Here is a 20,641-nt window from a genome sequence, read left to right as displayed (position 1 = left end):
CTGTGTTACATGTACTTCATGTCTGTAATTCTTTAAATTTAAGGTCATGTTTCGTTATTCTTTACGTTTTATCCAGCCTTCCCTTTTTTATATTTTAGCATCCTGTTAGCATTCCGTTATTCCTCATATTTTTTTTGTCAATTTTTCTTGAACTTGGCCTATCGTCTCTCTATTCTATAAACTTGATCCATTCAGATCCTAACAGAGTACCAATGTCATATCATATAGAAAAGACAAAAGAAAAACATTATATAACATGTATAACCTTCGCTTATTTTTATGAGAAATAAAATGTTTATTAATTAAGAATAAATTAACCCCCACATAGTTATCTGAATAATGGTTAATTATTTTCCATCAGTTTTATTGGCATTAACTTTTTTATTTCCAGTAAACAGTTTTATGGTCACTGCATGGCTTTTTTTGTCCGTGATTGGTATTTTAAAAATGTGATCCCCAAGTCTCCTGCTGTTAACAATTAAAGCAAAAACATAAAGAAATTTAGTTCGAATTTTTTCGTTTTTGCATCGCAAATATATAGAAAACAGTAACTAATAACCGTTGAAATAATATACTTGTTCTTTTGTAACTTATATGGTTCGTAGTTTTTAGATTCCAACATGATATTTTGATTCTCTTTTTGCTATAAATGCAGATCGGCATCGATGGCCTTCGTCTGTGATCTGATCTTTGGTCAGATTGTTGTCCCCTTTATATACTTATTCCCCATTTCAACTCTATATTTTATTAAAGCTACAAAATACATGTAGTCTACACATGACTGCATAGAAAACTAAAGACTTTACAACATGTCCTTATGTTGCATCCGTTTATAATCTTCTTTGAAATAAGCAAGCCTAGCTCATTGTAAAAATACACGATAACATTATCACATTTAATTGATCGTGATAGCTCGTACTTTCTGTTTTTAAATCAACCAAGGTCGAGATGATCCCCGCGTGCTTACTAAACTTTAAATGTAAATTTTGTGTTTAAAATTTGTATTTCAAATTACCTGCAAACCATTATAATAATATTTATATATTAAGGTTACTACATGTCAGGGGAATACGTTTTAAAAGATAAATGTCAAAACAATTGAATTCGAAGAAAGTTCTTTAATTACATTCTGTTAATCAATAACCAAATTTCCAATTGACGGGCAGACATTTACTTAACTTTATACCATCTTCGAGGCGGGGGTATAAGAAATGGGTGCCTTCATATAAAAACAAAAAACAAAATGCTAAATTAAATTAATAATCTTTTTGCCGAAGTAAGAGTCATCACAAATAGTAGGTGCATTCTTAATGAATGTAATGTACCTAATTTAAATACATGTAGTTCAATGACATATCTCAGTTTTCTCAGAGTAAGACGATGATCCTATAAGGTATAATTGTTTGTTGTTCATTGTAAACATCTCCATGACTGTCATTTTTGTTTTGTTTTATGGTGGTTGTTTCCGCATATCCTATAATTCTTAGTAGCGACATCAAACAGATCATTGACACTCACAAATAAAGTTAATCCGTAGAAAATATTCACACATAATGCAACGCGCCTCAAAACTCATCTTCATTCTCAAACAATCTAGTAGGCAATCGATAAAAAAATACAAATGGAGCTACGAATCTTAAGATTTTATATCTATTCACAAATAATGCATCGCGCAGCAAAACTCATCTCCATTCTCAAACAATCTAGGCAACAGATAAAAAAAGTATAAATGGAACTACGAATCTTAAGATTTTATTACCTATTCAAATTATATAGTTATATCTTTGGTACTTACTACCAATTATGATGAGATGACAGGATATAATGGCGGCAGATTAATAAGGCTGATTATAAATTGAGATTCGGAGACAATTTAGATATGACCCCTATCATCAAGAGCGGACATATCACTACGAAATGTCCACAAAAAGTAGGATCTTCTGATTAGGTCTATTAGATGAGGTTTCCCCTCGGCGATACCGCGACGATCGACCATAACTAGTCTGACATCGGATACATTATTTACTAGCATTAATTTTGTTTATCTCTCATTGATATACATTGATTCTAATATTTATTACTGTTCTGGCTCTGGTAATTATAAAGTGGGCATAATGCAATACAAGTTTAATGAGTCAAGCCATTTCCAACTGATTGTTCTAGCTGTTATATTGTACTGTTATATTTGTATCCCAGATTAGATTTAGGAATGAGCACTCATAATACTGATTAACCCCGCCAAAACCTTTATGTACCAGTCCGAAGACAGGAGGCTGTCACCCGTCGGTTATCTTTTATTGGTGATAGTCTCATTTATTTTTTTTAACATAAATCAAGCCGTTTGGTTTCTCTTTGAATTGTTTCATATTTTCTCACTTCAAGGCTCCGTGCTGAAGGCCATATTTTACCTCCATTTTTAGTATAATAGTTTACTTTTACAAATTGTGACTTAGATGGAGATTTGTCTCATTGACACTCATACATGTACCACATCTTCTATATCTACATTATTTAGTTTTATAGCTGACTTTATGGTATGTAGTTTGCTCATTGTACGACCTTACATTTTTTTATTTTTTTTTACTTATACATGCTTTAAGTACCAATATACTCCTCAAACTGCTGTTTTTTTTTAAATCAACCATCTATTCAAAACATGTTTAATCTTTACTATATATATATTTATATATTCTCTTTGTCTTTTATGTCGGCATTTGACAAAACAGATTTCTCTGTTCTAAGCATAATAGTAATGCGCAACTAGAATGAAATTCAAAACAGTGTGGCTGTGGCCATTGATTGACACATTAAATTCATCCATTGACTGGGACAATTTAGGTGAACGTTTGTATGTAACAACCACTGCTCACTATGTACTTTTTAAAGACACTTAAACTATGGGGTCACCAAAGGTTCTCAACACCTTAATAAAGTAATTCGAAAAACTAATCAGAAATAACACGATGTTTTGATTTATATCAATTATATAAATCAAAACATAAAGGTTATTCCTGATTAATTTATTGAATTATTTTATAATTAAAGGCGTTAAGAAACCTTTGGTGACCCCACAGTTTAAATATCTATCGTAGGTACGTCGTGAACAGTGGTCGTTACAGACAAACGTTCATGTAAATTGTCCCAGTCAATGGATGAATTTAATGTGTCAATCAATGGCCACAGCCACACTGTTTTGAATTTTATTCTATTTTGAAGTTCTTATAACCAACTATTGATCAACTTGCAAGAAAACTAAGACCTTAATGCATAACAATATAACAAATCCCAATGTTTCTTTTCATTCGTGAAATAAACCTTGATTATAGCGAATGATCCCCTTTTTATTTGAATATAAACCCATCAAAGCATATAATAAGCAATGGCTGATTGAAATCTTTGATCTTATAAAACTTTTCTGGATTTAATCTTTACAAATTTTTCATTTCTCTTTGATAACTATCTATCCCAGGATGCATCATTATTCCCTCAATTATTGTGAAATTGATTTCCAACGCTCATTATTGTATAACATGAAAAAGCTGTCATATTGATACGTCTTATAACCGAATTTCAATATTAAACAGCAGGAGATTAAGGCACGATTAATTGCATTAATTGATTGGTTTACGCTGATTCGTCTTTAAATCAAAAATCAAAAGTAAAAAAAACATAATAAAAACATGGATCTAAGACGGTTCTGATCAATTCATTGTTACAAGAGAGAGAGAGAGAGAGAGAGAGAGAGAGAGAGAGAGAAAGAAGAAACCCGACACGGTGAAATATATAGCGACTGTCTATGAAATATAGAAATGTAAAATGTATTGTTAATTTAATTGATGTATTTTAAGTGCTTATATTCCACAATTTATTTGGATTGGAGACCTTTCACAGGAAACCTGGAAATCCTTGTCAATGAAGATTCGAGTCGCAGGCACTTGCCACGTGTGAAGTCGAAATTTTCATGTTTTCATATGCAGCACTACTAGTATTGCGAAATGCATAAACCTTTCTTTGAACTAGACCTCTGCGAACAGTAGCATTTAAAACGTGCCAACTAAGTAACTAACACACAAGGAATCAGTTAGAAAGAGAACAAACAAACTTGCTTGGATCGTTGTCTTATTGATGTAAAAGTCGAAAACTTATTGCATTGATGTTTGATAGATTTGTCTGACTAATGTCATTCTTTGAATTCTTAATATAGCCGAGACACTTTGATGGTCGTTTAATTATCTCCAGTGATCACTAGATTTGAGTTCGAACGTAGCTTCGGTAAGGTGCCTGTATTGACTACATGATAGATAGTTTTTCTACTAAAGGGTTTTGGTTCTCTCTGAGTACACCGGTTCTTCCACCGATATTAACATGGACGTCATATTAAAACCAAGAACGATGCGTTATATACTGTACAGCGTGACTGTTATGTGTATCGTGATAAACAATCTGTATATCTTAATGATACACGATATAAATAATATGAATCACCGACATTACTTTTTACCGCTAAGTTGACCATATTAGTTTAATAGACTACAAAAACCATCAAAACATGGCCACTACGAATAACTTGTTTATTATTTTGAGTTTATCATGTGAAGTATCACCCTGCGGAACTCGAATTCTGTACATCTGTGATACAAGTCAGCGGTCAGCGCTCTTACCAAATGAACTCGAACCCTGTATTTCTGTGATTCAAGTCAGTGGTCAGCGCTTTTACCAAAATGAGCTTAACTAAAAGTAGCACTCACTCACGCAGCTCAACCGCTTACGGCTTGATCAGTATATTTTATTGAAGGAAGTAATCCCGTCACACATTGATAGGAATTATATACATTTGTACATTTAATCATCTGCTCAATTTGCAACTCCCATGGGCAAAAAAGACTATAGACAGTCGTAGTAATACATACTAATCTTCGTATTTTTAAATATCAATCTTTCTTTTGCATCCTGGTAAAAAGTATAAATAAGAAATAAATGCACCTCATTTATAGATTGGACTTATTCTGAGTGAAATTAATCTGCTTTGAGAAATTTTTAGGCTAAGCGTTTAACACTCTGCGTGTTATGTCTAATTCTAGCGGTCGGTTTGACTTACTTTCTTTTCCTACAGAGAATATCTTTGTATTGATATGACACATATTGTTAAGCCTTATGAATGGTCTCTATGGACAGATTTCTAGACGAGGAAATCCCATTACAAGTAAAATAAACATATGGTACAGATTTCAGTGCAATCAACAACAGGAATCTGTTGTAATAGTAGAAACTGTCTATTTCTTCTTGATAATTGACGTTACCTATATATGTAACTGCTCGTTATATCTTGGTATCAATCTCTTTTCGACTGCCGGAGATCGTGCGTACGTCCCTGATGACATCAAAGCGCGAACTATTATGTCTTTACAATTTTATTGTAATCTGGAAGGAACACTGAAATAAGAAACAATAATTCTTATATAAGAAAATTAAGAAACAAAGACGGATCGGATCGGCTTGGAGTCATAGCAATGGGTCCAATAGAGATATACTATTTCCTTCTGTATGTTACATTATGAGTCTCCACGGTAAAATTCGATTCAGCTCGATGATTAAGTATAAATCAATGATAGTCATGTCTTTATGATCTTTTCATTATGTAATGGATATGCATATACTATTTGTAACTAGACCCCAAGCAGCTATTTGTCTCTTTTTCTATTGAATTCAAAGATTTCAAATTAGGCACACGGAAAAAAGGCACATTTATAAACCAATCGTCTAAACCCGGTCGATTCCGTTTGACAAGCGAATCCACACACGGATTGCATCAACCATTGTTTGTATATATAATATTGTAAACTTAAGGAGGAAGTAATATGTAAAAAGACAGCACTCTTCAAAATCACTGATTGGTTTGCTTTAACCATTTTCATAAATGCACGCAAAGCCTTTATGTATAACAAAGCAAAATTACGTCTGTATCATAAAATTGTGTAAAGAGCATTGACTAACTAATCTCTCATTTACGGTATTGCAATCTTACATGTATGAATTTAATGTATAACTGGTTTACCTTGGGAATCAGATACTTTCAGTCATTCAACATTTGAAAAAAAAAATTAACCCTGGATTTGAGCCATCTTATCAAAACATATTCATTGCAAACATTATCTACCAACATATGGAGCACAAACCCTCCCCAATCTGATTGAGGTCCTTTTATATTGTTTGCATGTCTATTGACTGAATTTATAACTCATAGTGCCTCCCTCACTTGTTTTCCAACCCTTGATTCGATCTATCGTGTCAAAAAATATTCAAATCAAACATTATCAACATATCAATGAAGCACATATTTTCGGCGTTATTCAGAAAGCTGTTGACAATTCGGGTTGGTCCTTGACGGCGTATATTTATTCACTAAATTTATCCCTTTAAGCGCATTGCTCATTAAAAATGTTACCTCCTTAAACTAAAGGTTATTCCCCTCAAACGAAAATAACATATATTTTCCATAGATAACCATGTGCTTGAGGCTTGCTGTAAATTAACGAAGTACATTTCATGCTATTGCAGTGACTTTAAAATTATTCGTTTAGCAAATTGATCTTCTGCGTCTTATTTGTAATGAGCAATTTATAAAGAAATTGATAACAATCGGCTAATTTTGACATCTCGACGAAATCTAAACACATACACATTAAGAAGAATGTCCTTGATCTGGTACATTAGCTATGTAGGTTCCTTGCACTATTGTAGCAATTTACAGCGATACAGGAACAACACAACTATTAACTTTGTCTTGCACGTGTATTTTAATATAACATAAGTCATAGTGGGTTGAAGACCCATTGATGGCCTTCGGGTGCTTTCTTCTCTTTAGTCGGGTTGTAGTCTCTTCGCCACATTTCCAATTTCCATTATTATTTTTATTTGGAGCATGTATTATCAACTGATGTTTGCATAGTCCCGACAGAACTGTCACACATAATCGAATATATTGTTAATATATGTGTTAACACCAAGAAAGCTCGTGGGCTCTGTGTAGTGGAATGTCTACATGGTATTCGTCGTTTGAATTTTCTTTTTGGTGGTTTAAAAAACAAAATAAGAAAAAAACAGACAAAGTCATGTTAGTCTTTTTATCAGAATTTAGATCAATTCCTTTTCTTTTTTACTATCACCTAAACATATTTTAATTGTTATTTCATGTCTTTGATTCCGTGCAAATTCCGCCTTATATATCATAATTCTTAACGTTGCAAATATCGCAGGATGAATCAAGTCACTTTTTTTTTCTTTCCGAAAATTGTTGCCACAAGGTACAGATATTGTTCATGAAATATTTGTTGAGAGCAGACTAAATTATTAGATTTATGACCCTTTTTCGCATGCTGAAATTAAGAATTCTTCAAACAAATTGCTTATCTTGATCATATTGTAATGTCATAAGACCATTAGTTGTCCTTGAAAGCAGCAGCTGCCTTTGAATGAGAAACGGACGATTTTTCTGAAGGCTTGCCAGGTATTGACGTGATTGCTAATTGAACAGGTAATTATAGATTATTTATGTTTTTTTAAACGAGATGCATTTTCTCATTCTCATCTCATCGAAGGGCGGAGCCCTGAGATGAGATGAGAATGAGAAAATGCATCGAGTTTAAAAAAAACATAAATAATCTATTTATCGCTATTATTTGTATTTTCGAATGTCATTTAATTTAAATTTCAGTAAAAAAAAGTATCTTATACGATGATAATGCATTTTCTTTAGTGGTACTATTTTTTTTGGCGTAGGCTTATTTGATATATATACGTAGTCGCTCAGGTAGTTCATTCATTTGAAAAAAGATGTCTCATCTGACCATCCGGCGTGTTCAAATATGGCGAAAACCATTTTCACTGTTGATAAGCTGTAATTTGGTGTTTTTACGTATCAAAATGAAGTGAACGGTTGAATATGTTATGTATTTTCAAAGCAGACGAAGAAATATACATGCATGAAGAAATGTACATGCAGACAGACCTACGATGATTTGAAGTAGACTTATGTAAAAAAAGGATTTTTTTATTTGTTAATAACATGATTTGATTACTTTTATTAACTTCCAATAAATTATTTAACGGCGAAATTCACGGTAAAATATTAAAACGAGAAATCATCTTTTATTGTTGACAGTTCAGCGAAGTCATCCGATAACAGTTTTTTTGCAAAATGGATTCAGGAGACATCGTTCTTGCGAAGATCACGTCTTTTCTCTTAGTAGTGTGATTCGGAACAACGCTAATGTAATTGCAACATTTGTGGATCTAAAGAAAGCTTTTGACTTTGTGGACCGAGATATGTTACTTTATAAGCTTTTACTAAACAATATCGACGGCAAAATGTACAAATCTATCAAAAACATTTATTCCTACACAACAGCTAGTATTCGTGTCAATCAGAAGATGTCGGATTGGTTTGTTTGTAACTCTGGTGTGAAACAGGGAGACAATTGTTCGCCAACTTTGTTTTCTATATTCATTAATGACCTTGTGCAAGAAGTGAACAATTTGGATCTTGGTATAAATATCGAAGACACCAAATTGTCTATGTTGTTGTACGCAGATGACATTGTACTACTAGCATACAACGAGACGGATATGCAAAAGATGTTGGATAAACTACACGACTGGTGTAAACGGTGGCGAGTTCTAATAAATACAGATAAATCCAAAGTAGTGCATTTCAGATCTGGCAGACGACAGCGTACATCTTTCCAATTCAAGATTGGAGACAATGAATTAGAGGTTACAAGTCAGTACAAATATTTGGGAGTAATATTCAACGAGAAAAAAGACTTTGCATCAAACGCAGAAAATCTAGCAAAAGGTGGTGGACGTGCTCTAGGAGCAATTATCTCAAAACTTCACAATCTGAAGGAATTTGGATTTAAGACATTTGAGAAGCTGTATAATTCTTGTGTGGTACCAGTATTAGACTACAACTCCTCAGTTTGGGGATACAAAGACTTCTCCGGAATCGATAATATACAAAACAAAGCAATTAGATATTTTCTTGGAGTACACAAATTTGCACCAAAACTAGCCATAGAGGGGGATATCGGATGGCTACCTTCTAAAGAACGACGATGGCTCAACATGATAAGTTACTGGAATAGACTGTTGTTAATGGATAATTCAAGGATTTGCAAACGTATCTTTCAATGGGACTATAGCATATGCTCAAACAACTGGTCGGCAGAAATAAAAACTATAATGACAAACATTGGAGTTATGGAAACTTTTCACAATAGAAAGAGTTGTGATATAAATAATGCAAAATCAGCACTACTTGAACAGCATAGTCTTGATTGGTTAAAAAACTTAGATAGATAGATATCCAAAACTGCGAACATTCAAAACTTTCAAAAATAATTTCTGTGCTGAATCATATGTGAACCTTAACCTACAACGCAACGAACGGTCGATGTTGGCTCAATTTAGATGCGGCATTCTACCTCTAAGAATTGAAACAGGACGGTTTAGTGGCGAACCTGAAGACAACAGACTTTGTAAAACGCAAACAATATATAGACAATAACTGTTTAGTGTCTTTAAATATAAGCTGTATTTGTACGAGGCTAGGAAACAAGGTGTATGCGAGCTTTTAGCGAGCTACTACACCTGTTTCGAGCCGAGTACAAATACAGCTGATATTTAAAGACACTAAACAGTTATTGTCTTTATCCTGCAATTAATTCTGTATATTGTTTGCGTTTTGAAAGACACAAAAACTAACATATTCAGCATTTATTTTCAATTTGTAATCCCTTGAGGCCCGCGTAGTAATATCAAAATCACACATTACGCTGAAGACGGGTTCGCAAAAAAAGAATCTAGAATGGTCAACAATAATACAATCGCTTAAGGTGAATAATTATCTATTTTAACATAACAACTAATTTCAGCAGTAAAAACAAATAACAAAGCATTGTCAAATTTGAAACAGAAGTGTACGAGTTGTCCTACGCTTCAGACTCGACATTCACTAAACATGCATGCTGAAATTGACATGGTTGATTTTGTAACACAATCATACACATTCAAGTTTTGAAATCGACAATTGTCATCGTCATTGGAATGCAACAGGAATACACATTCTGAGGTCACACAGGTTCAAACAATACTCAGTCCGGCAGTGGGCGGAGTTTTAAAGCGATATCTGTATGGTATACAGATACAGCATAGCGATATATGTAGGGCTGTATCTGTATAGTAGGACACCCAATTGCAGGATAAACAAAATTAATTGCAGGATAAAGACAATAACTGTTTAGTGTCTTTAAAGACACTAAACAGTTATTGTCTATATATAATGACAAACTTTTATCTGCCGGTTTTCTTCACTTGTCGGCCCAATTCTGTTAAAACATGATTTTACATTAAATTACACAGCATATTTGTTAATACCCGCTAAAGAAACATTTATAAGACACGTTCATTCTAGATCCAAGACGGATATATATCTTTTAGTCTTGATTATCTGCAAATTTGAAATAGAATGTTCCCTTCGCGTCAAACAAAAAAATCAGCAATAATAATTTTGGGAATCAGTAGTGGAATTGCCATGACATTTATCTTTTTCTTATACGGTTATGTTACTCTGACGGAATAAAATTTGGTATTTGAAATATTATAAAATAGTTATTGGTTAAGGTTTGATTCGTGCCATGAAGTCATTTCAAGGTTTTAAAATTACTTAAATTCATTGCTCTATATATTGGTAATTACATCAGCAAATTGATTTGTTCAATTAATGTTGGAATTTGCTGGGCAATGAAATTGCTCTTAACATGGAAAAGCGATTGCAATAATTGTTAATATAAGAACTTGTTAAAGTTATGCGTGAAATGCATTGTGACAACGCAAAGCTTTTTCACAGACAGGTTTTAAAATAGTAGGAGGCGTGGGGTACGCGTCCATGCTACAGTAATCAATATGTAATATGGTCTAGATGAGCAGGTCAAAATATAAAATTATGGAAGATAATGAATAGCGAAATACTGTCTAGGAAATAAAGACGAGAGAAAAGTGTGTTAATATTTTTAAAACAATTATGTTGTCCAGATCAATTGCAGAATACAAACAATAAGTGTTTATTACAAAATAGGTTTATGTTGTGGTCGGTTCGAAACGAGAGAAATGCTCGAAGAATTTAAGGTTATAGTGATAAAGTAGTTTCTAACCATCTACGTAATTTGATTCTTTAAAAAAAATGTTTAATTAACCATTCATATCCCATCTTAACTTTCTTCATTTCAACCATGTCGGCTCGTACAAAAACAGCTGATATTTAAAGACCCTCAAACGTATTGCCTATGTACTAGTATATGGAGCCAAAATATCCCTCTTTCCTCGACCTATTTACTGATGACACCGCACATTTGCGCTGACGACAGAGTACATTTCTACTTTTTAAGATGACAATGGTGATTTTCTAGTGTTATGCGTGTCTGTATTTTTTTTTAATTACATGCACTTGTAATGCCATAATTACTCTTGCCTATTTACCATAAAAGTTTAACTTGACTGACAAAACGATTGTTAAAAGAGAGATGCATTTCTATAGAATATAGTTCTGTTACATCACAATATTTTATTTAATTTCCTCTTATTTGTAGTTACAGTGACTACGTTATAGTACAGTTGGAACATCAGATAAAAGATCTGGAAGACATATTGCGTAAGTAGTTTTTCTTGTAATTATAACATTCTGAAAATTGAACAGTAAAACCTCAATTGGCAACATCAAATTATTACTAGATATAAGAAGATGTGGTATGAGTGCCAATGAAGCAAATCTCTGTTAAGGTCAGAATTTGTAAAAAGTAAAACATTGTAGGTCAAAGTAAAGCCCTCAACACGGCGCATTGGATCAAACCGAACAACAACCCATAAAGAGCCCCAAACATGACTAGTGTAAAACCATTCAAACATGCAAACCAACAGTCAAACTTAATATATAAAAATGAGAAAGGAGAAACACTTACGAACTACATCAACAAACGACAACCACTGAACAACAGGTTAAAATCCTAACCTAAACTCAGACAGTATCTAGTATCTTTTAAAAAAAAACTGCAGCTTGCGTTTCAACCGGGTCCTTAAATAATGTTTTTAGACAGATATTAAGTGCATGTCTTGCATATGAAAATAAGAAGATGTGGTATGTTTCGATGAGACAATCATCATCCAGCAGAGACCAAATTACATAAAGGTTATATAGAGGTAACCGTACGGCCTTCAAAACTTGAATTGTGTCTTTCCGACATTAGTTCATGGATGTCAACAAATATGCTAAAACTTAATTTAAGATAAAACCGAACTTATCATATTCACACCGAAACATCTGAAAGCAAGTGTACCAAATATCCAACTCAAAATCGGTTATACAGTGATAAGTAGTGTATCCTGCGTGAAAAACCTAGGTGTACACTTTGATCAACACCTTACGATGGAACGGCAAGTTTCTGCCATAGTAAAATCTTGTCATTTTTATATCAGTAACATTGGACGTATTCGCAGATTTATAACAACATCCGCTTGCAAGGCACTAGTGAACAGTCTAGTTGCATCCAGACTTGATTATGGGAATATTCTGCTGAACGGTATTAACAAGACTACGATGACAGATTACAAAAAGTACAAAATACAGCAGCTCGTCTTATCACCAGGACAAGAAAAAACATGAACATATTACGCCGATACTTGCCGATTTACATTTGTTACCCGTCCAATACAGACCACAATTAAAAATACTTACTTATGTGTACTGCGCTTTGAATGGCGTTGGTCCTGCTTACATTCAGAAACTGGTCAATTTGCACGTACCAAACCGATCTCTGCGTTCCAGCTCAACTAAACTACTTACAGTTCCAAAAGTGCGGACAAAGACATACGGTGAAAGACAATTCGATTTGGCAGCGGCATCTCTTTGGAATAATCTCCCGGACAGTTTAAGACAATGCAAGTCCTTAGAGTGTTTTAAATCTAAACTAAAAACTCATTTTATCGCGTTGCCTTTTAATCAGAATTTTTCCTTTCTCTTTTACGGTTTTTTACTATAGTTCATGTAGTTTTGTATAAACTTTTAATGCTTTTTGTTTATATACCTTTTTAGGATGTTTGTTTGTTTTGCATGCTATTAACCTAGATTGCTATTTATTTTTTAATTTGGTGTTTTACAATGGTTCTTTTTTGTATCGACCTTTTATATTATGGTGGGCATTTTTGTTTTATATGTTATGTTAGTACTTGAATCTAACAGTGTATGTTTTATGTTTATTATGTTTTTGTCTTTGATTTGTTTTAATTATTAAAATCGATACGTAAATCACAATTCCGAAGCAAAGTTGTAACTTTTATAAAGTATGCATAATCCGTATGTTGTTTCCAAAAAGTACCAAAAAAGGGATACCGATCCCCCTATTTGGTTGTGTAATAAAAGGTAACCTATAGTTTCCACCGTATCATCATAATAAGTTATTTTTACATTTAGACTTCCACCTGATTTTTTTCTAAATTCTAATTGTAGATTTCCTTTTATTCACAAAAATGTACTTTTTTTATGAATAATTTATACAAATTTGGGTAATTTGTAACGACTTGTATCTTGAAAAATAGCACTGTGAACCATACTTTTTATTACGTTTGAAAAAAACAAACACACATGAAACCGTGATCTTGGCAAAGTTTAAGAAAACATTCTATTTTCTATTTGGGGAAATATATACCGATCATCCTTTTAAAAAAGAAAACACGAGATAATATTACACATATTTCCAGTCTAGTGCCATCGGTGATCAGCGAATCTAGTTTTTAATAGTACAACTGTATAGACATTTACGTAAGCCAAAATGAAAATCTGTTTTTCAGTCAAACGAAAAGAAAGTTGATATCGGATAAGTGTGTACTTTTAAAACAGAATTTCGAATTGAACTTATACAAACATAAAATGTTTTCTAGAGAAGAAATACAGACATACACATAAAATACACAGCCAGTAAACATTTGATTTAAGACCTTAAAAAAATATGACTGTTTTAAGCTCGTCAATTTGAAACTTTATTAAAGTACATAGATGGCAGTAGGCTATGTTATTCGCGCTTACAAGATATGATATTATATATATGTATAGGTAGATAGATGAATACCATTGAGGTGTTACGCGCAAGGTTAAGAATGGTTCAAACGTTGTTATGCAGCAAGAGGTTACACGCAATAAAGTATATTACCATTATGTATTTCATCATTTGATATTGACTGAAATGTCATGCATAAATAAAAATTAAAATGTATCGTCAGGGAATGAGTACTTAAATGTACTCTGAAGATACGTAAATGGAACAAATCGTCATAACGAAACTTCAAAAGATGTCAATTCATTTCGTAATATAAAAGCTGAAAAATATGAAGTGAAAATTTCTTACTCAGCATCAATACCCATAGTTCCATAGTATCTTCTTACAGGAAGTTACTATAAACCAAATCAGGTTTAGTAGGCAGACCTTTGGTGATTTCTTACAAGTTTAATCACAACCTTCAGACTCTGTACGATGGAAAATATTGACATATTGTATAATAGACACTTATCTAAATTAAAATCTTACATGAAACAAGGAAGCAAATAAAACCAATTAAAACACAAGGTGTTGAAAAAAGTATCAATCTATTGAAGGACGTGGTTTTCACAGTAAAATGTTTGACGCTTTTAGTATGATCAACTCTAATAACTTCTATTTTGTGCAGTTTGAGTTCACAGTCTTACAAAGGGATTTATTTGAAGAAAAATCTTACATACATTATAAAACATTTTATCACGGAAAGTAATTGCCTTTTTATAAAGTATATTTACCAAAGGGAAAGTGAAAAATAGACGAGGTTCTGTGTGTTTGATTGATTGAACGATATTCCACGTGAAGGCGAACTCAATTGAACATTTATGTTTTTCGTCTATTTGCTGTTGACGTGTACCCAATATCATAATCTGTTTAATATACCGACTACTTTTGATATAATTTACGCCCAATTTTACCTAGAAACCAGTGGTGTGTAGCATAAACACGAGGGTTAAGCATTGAAATCAATCTTAAATCATACAGTAGACTTTCAATGGTAATCTCAAACGACTTTGAAAAAATAAGAACATTCATGCTGACTAACACATTTCGTTAAGGTCTATTTTGAATCTAGAAAGGAAAATCATAACGACAACGGTTATAAGCTTAATCATGGATATAATAGACTTTAAACGGTATTCTTAGACGTCTATTAAAACTAACAATTATCATCAAGTATAAAAAATTCGTTATTTTAACAAATTGAAGATTTGCTTTCTCATAATCGTCACTCAAGATACATGTATAATTACATAATCGTTATCAGATAAGACACCGAAAACAAATGTCAATTTATATATATAATGTGTATTATTTGTTTGACGCACATATGTAGATGGTTGATAGACGTACCAAATGGATGCGAGCTCGATGGAATAATTGTCAATTGGCTACATAATAGAGGATCTGGAAGAACGTCGGTAATTTCTCTATTTTCAAACTTGTCATACATTTTCTCTCTATTATTTTACCATTTTGATCGTTATTCTTTATTCTGTATAAAAATGTAATTTATCTTCTCCTGTATTTTCTATTCTTGATTGTTTTTCCTACTTTGTTTATTTTTTGTGTGCACTTATTCTGCAAGTTTTGCCTATTCCATTATTCAATTTTCTGTAAACCCCATCCAGACCTTCATATAAATAGCTGACTAAAGTTATTTGTTCAAATTTACCTTGGAAAACAGTGCAAAAAGTATAACAAAAGGGATAAATCACTGATCTGTTATAAAATAAATGAAGTTTCAACAGTATTTCTAATCGTGGTGTAATTTAGCGTTTTGTTAGTTTTGTCGCTTCTGGTGGAACATAAAATATTTTCATGTAGAAAAATATAATTAATATTTAATGGTATTTTCAAACGTGCTGTAAATAAACGTTTCTTGCTAGTTTTGTCGCTTCTAGTGAACATACGATATTTTCATATACAAATATGTAATAAATATTTAATGGTATTTTCAAACGGGCTGTAAATACACGTTTCTTGCTAGTTCTATCGCTTCTAGTGAACATACGATATTTTCATATACAAATATGTAATAAATATTTAATGGTATTTTCAAATGAGCTGTAAATAAACGTTTCTTGCTAGTTCTGTCGCTTCTAGTGAACATAAGATATTTTCATGTAGAAAAATATAATTAATATTTAATGGTATTTTCAAACGTGCTGTATATAAACGTTTCTTGCTAGTTCTGTAGCTTCTGGGAGTACATTTGATAGTTTTCGTGTAGGAAAAATCTGAAGAAAGTGAATTAGCAGAATATATGGTATACTGTTTGATAAAGAGATATCGATTATTTCCCGGGAGCCAGTTTTCTATAAATTGAAGTTTCATTAAAAGGACGACAAATATAACACAGCGAGAAATCTCAATTGTTCAAATTATCAAGTCTTAAGAGTCGTTCGATATGTTTTTAACATCGCAGTAAAACTGTCGTTAGAAGGGATATTTTGTCAATGACGTTCAATGGAAGCTGTTGGTTATTTATTGTAAAAACAATTTTCTGTGATGTTTATTCAGAATGGTGTTTTTGTTCACATCAAGGTATGTAAAAACTGATTTTTTATATTTATGTATAATCATCGAATTAGCCAGCTGTCATGCTGTCATGCTCAATTCAAACACCAATTTAACAATTTCTTTTCATAGAAGTGCAAATTTAAATGATTAGTTATAAGAAAATAAGACGACATGAACATTAGAGGGCACACAAATGACAAAACAGAAATTGAAGAATTTAGCAAAACTGGATCGTTTAAAATGTAAATGATTATATAATATTATTGATAATAGAAAAATAATATTAAATAAAAACATTTTTTTCATAATGCAATTTCTAAGAAGTACATATGAACATGGTGATTCATTAGATGATTGAAAAAAATTACCAGACGCACAAAGAATGGCACAAATGACAAAACATAATTTAAGAGATTGAGCATAATTTGATAGTTTAAATAGAAATGACAATACTTTTGATAATAGATAAGCTTTTAAATCAAAACACTATTTAAAGAATGTATATTGCTAGAAGTAAATTTTTACATGTACATGACAATTCATCAGTTGATTGAAAAACGACTACCAGACGCGGAAAGAAGGCCACACATGACAAAACAGAAATTTAAAGGTTAAGCAAAATTTTTAATAATTTCAAATGTATACAATATCTCGCAAACATGTTTAACCCCGCCGCATTTTTGCGCCTGTCCCAAGTCAGGAGCCTCTGGCCTTTGTTAGTCTTGTATTATTTTAATTTTAGTTTCTTGTGTACAATTTGGAAATTAGTATGGCGTTCATTATCACTGGACTAGTATATATTTGTTTAGGGGCCAGCTGAAGGACGCCTCCGGGTGCGGGAATTTCTCGCTACATTGAAGACCTGTTGGTGACCTTCTGCTGTTGTTTTTTATTTGGTCGGGTTGTTGTCTCTTTGACACATTCCCCATTTCAATTCTCAATTTTAATAATATTGATTGTAGTAGACGTGATAATAAAATTATTAACTCCATTAATGAAATAATGATTTTAATGTAACTGATTAATTTCTTCGAAGAAAGTTAAGACAAACCAGTACTTAAAAGCACAGTAGACATGGTAGAATGTGATCAATTATAGCGAATTGTGTTGAAAAAATTTATAATAAAGGTGCAATAAAATTAGTAAAATTATGACAGTGAACTTTCTCAAAAGGGTGATCGTTTGATCTTTATGTTGGTTCTTTCAAGCGTTTTACTCATTCAATTTAACAAGTAGACTTCAAATGTCTCGATATCTAATGATGGTTACTATAGAAACACAGTGACTCGTCGTGAACATTGAAATCGAAAAACAGCTAATCGAAAATAGTGGTGAATAAATAAAAATTAAATTAAAAAGCGTACAAAAAAAATCGAGTATAATGAGATACTGAAATATGGAAAGAGTGAATAATTGAGTGTTGAAATATAAAAACAAAACGGACAATAATGGTTCAAAAGAATAGTAGAAATGAGGAAAAGTAAAGAATATAGAAAGCAAAACCATTCCTGATTTCGAAATGTGTACAGTAAACGTTAAACGAACAGTATAACGTACAGTTATGTGCAAACATTACCGTGTTAACTTTTGTTTATGGCTGGTTTAAAGATTTATTTTTCATAAATCTGTTATTGCATGTGTCTAGCTGCGCAGTGGTGAATCATGATGTTCCAGTGTTTTGTTTAGCGACGTCATGACAGTATAACTAGAAATGCCAGCCCTAGTCTCACCGACTTTTACCAAACATCGCCTATAAGTACATGTTTATGTTTTCTTTTTCATATTCTTAATATCCTTAATGAAAGTAGTTAGCAAAACACTTAATTAAATAAAAATACTACACGGCTCCCGTCGTACTGATGATCATAGAGTGTATCACCAGCTCAATCTTCGGTACGGACATGATTTATAATAATGGATTTATGAGTTTTTAACATCAGTAAATTACTGTTTTCAGTTTATTTATTCAACACGTATTTCATTTATCTTCATTCATATTGTATTGAATGGTGACATATCGTTACATTGTATGACTTGTACTAAACGACTCATCAATACTTATGTTTCGTTTGTTTGCATTGTTTTTAACAAATAACACAAATGGAGGAAACTTTAACGACATTGATATTTAAGAGTTATTTAAGTAATAAACATAAAAAGTATTGTGTTTGCAAGTAAGATTATTGGAGGTTTGTTTTTCGTTAACAGATGTTTTTTTCTTTCTTCTGTAAACACAATTCTCCTTTTCTTCATTTTTTCCATAAACGGCTGCAACTTTTAATTTTTTCCCGTTTATACAAGAGAAGGAGAAAAAAGAAGAAATTGAAGGGTTCTTTCTTTTTTAAATAGAACCAAAAGGCCTTCAAGTTTCATATCAAAATATAAAAATCTAAATTTGTTGCATCCAAAGCGTATTTCTTTTCATAAAATCATTTTACCTTAATGGATCTTAAAATATATTATATAGTCCAAGCATTAAAATCACAAAAATAATGAACGCTGAGAAAATTTCAAAACGGAGAGTCCCTTATCAAAATTTTTAATGACAAAATCAAAAGCTCAAAAACATTGAATGCCAACTTTGCCTGGATTAGATGGCATCCGTTTCTTTAGGATCACAAATATATCAACTATAAATAATGTTAGAACTGTTTCTATGTTATAATTAAATCATGTCAGTAGCAAAACAAAAACTACTGGGATATTGATACTCTATGGACTTGCAGTACACATATAAGGAAAACCTACTGAATGATGTATGTCTGAATTGGGTACACATATTCATCGGAAACTTAAAACAAAAGTATGTTAAGATCATTTCAAAAAGCTAAATACGTGTGCTGGGTTTCACCAGCGCGTTTCACAAGTTTCACAAGTCAATATGATTAGCAGTTTCGGTTACAAGAAAGGCACGTAAAACAGTATGAAGCATGTGGTTTCATCAATGCATTGAACAGGACCATCTGAAATTCAGCGTCGGGTAAAAGGGAAACACGTGAATCACTATGATACATGTGGTTTCAATAGTGTATTGAACAGGTTCATATGAAAGTAGCAGCTTCGGTCAAAATAATGCAATACAATCATTATGATACCACTGTCTCAATCGTGTATCGACCTGTTCCAGATGATACAAGCAGCTTAGTCTAAAAGCAATGCACAGAAATATGCAACAGTGCATTGAGAAGGACCATCTGAAATTAGCAGCGTCGGTTAAAGGAAGGAACGAAAATCATAACGATACATGAAGTTACAACAGGACTATCTGGAAGAAGCAGCTTCGGTTAAAAGGACGGCACGAGAAGCATCGTGGTTGATATGAATTCAACAGTGCGTTGCACCGGCATTACAAAATGTAGTAACTTGGTTTATAGGAGGACAACAAGTATATTATGATATAGTATTACATGGTTTCAAAAAAGGCATTGCACAGATCTTCATTGAATTAATAATAATTTCGTTCCAAGGAAGACAAGCTAACCATTATGAAGAATGTGGTTTCTAAAGTTGATTTAACCAGGTACATTTGATGACAGAGACCACAATACGTCTGTTACAATGAATTCACGATACCAAAGTCACTGTCTAATGAGACAAATACATGTATCAATATTGTCACAATTTCAGGCAACTTTCTTGTTCTCATTTAATTTTTAATGACAGAAAATTTACCTCAAGATAACTTTTTATTCAAATTCAGCAAAGCAATCATCGATTACGGTCTCCCTGCTATTATTTACTCCCTCTGTTCATTTCCCCTGTACCTCACCCTTTTCAAATTTGTTTCTGATCAACACCCAGATGAGCAAGTTAAAGCATGTGAATTTTGTTTTCATACTTATCTGGAATACGACAAAAAAAAACGAACATAAAATTAGTATATTTGTTTTGTTTTGTTGTTTTTACTGCAATAACGCGCGGCCACGAGTACCATGTGTGATGTCTATTCAAGGAAAACTGTAATAAGTTTAAATATT

At 32.4% G+C, this 20,641-nt stretch overlaps 1 protein-coding gene across 2 annotated transcripts in view; it reads left to right on the top strand.

The window, feature by feature from the left end:
- Nucleotides 1–20,641, top strand: part of LOC139501117 (cholecystokinin receptor-like) — a 45,051-nt gene that overhangs the window by 10,613 nt on the left and 13,797 nt on the right. The window contains exon 2 of one of the 2 annotated variants that reach the window (XM_071290098.1): nucleotides 11,646–11,707. The gene's annotated coding sequence lies outside the window, so the exon portion shown is untranslated. Of the gene's footprint in view, nucleotides 1–11,645; nucleotides 11,708–16,360; nucleotides 16,689–20,641 lie in introns of those variants that run through there. The other variant, XM_071290099.1, reaches the window with a different exon arrangement.

The sequence above is a fragment of the Mytilus edulis genome, chromosome 13 (assembly GCF_963676685.1).
Source record: "Mytilus edulis chromosome 13, xbMytEdul2.2, whole genome shotgun sequence".
NCBI lineage: Eukaryota > Metazoa > Mollusca > Bivalvia > Mytilida > Mytilidae > Mytilus > Mytilus edulis.
This window is presented reverse-complemented; position numbering and strand designations above follow the sequence as displayed.